We start from the raw sequence: 745 nt of genomic DNA, 5'->3' as shown, positions 1-745 counted from the left end.
ATACATTCAAACCAGAAGCAATCCTACAAATATCTGCTGAGCAACTATATGTAGCAGTGTAAAGCTACAAACAATTGTATTGCTACACTAATTGTCAAGCTACCTGACTATGCCAATTGTCTGGTTTGGCCATAGCTATAGTTAAAATGTGTCATTGTTTTAGTTATACTAAGTTTCCATTTGTACTGTCTGGGCTAGGGGTTAGGGCCCACAAAGCCTTCAAACCCATTGTACAGACTGAGTCACAAATCCCTCACATGCCAGGCTGGGTCACCAGACCCCTCACACACAAGTCCAAGCTAGGTAATTGGAAAAGATCCCAGGAGCCATTGGCAGATGACACGAGCTCAGTCCTCAGCAGCAGCAGCAGTAGCGTCGGTGGCTTCTCGGGGCATCCCGGAGACACTGGCAGCAACAGCCTCCAGCAGCAGTAGTGGCCTCCCCATGGCCCCTCTGGGTGCATCCCAGGGGCAGAGGACCCTGTGGATCAAAGCCACTCTTCCTTTATACTTAAGTCCATAAGCAGGACACCTGGATGCACATACGCAATTACATTAGACAATAACGAAGGAACACCTGGTTGCAAATGACTATTTACATCAAATGCTTGGCAAGATTCTAAACATCTGAGGGGCCCTGACCATTTTCCTATATTTTCCCAACAAGCAGGCAGTGTGATACACACTGTTGTAGAGATACGGTGTTGAACAAACAAGATAGAAGCTCTCATGGATTTTCTAGTTGG

The sequence above is a fragment of the Galeopterus variegatus genome, unplaced genomic scaffold (assembly GCF_000696425.1).
Source record: "Galeopterus variegatus unplaced genomic scaffold, G_variegatus-3.0.2 Scaffold3723, whole genome shotgun sequence".
Taxonomy (NCBI): domain Eukaryota; kingdom Metazoa; phylum Chordata; class Mammalia; order Dermoptera; family Cynocephalidae; genus Galeopterus; species Galeopterus variegatus.
The sequence above is the reverse complement of the archived record's forward strand: the minus strand, read 5'-3'. Positions refer to the sequence as shown.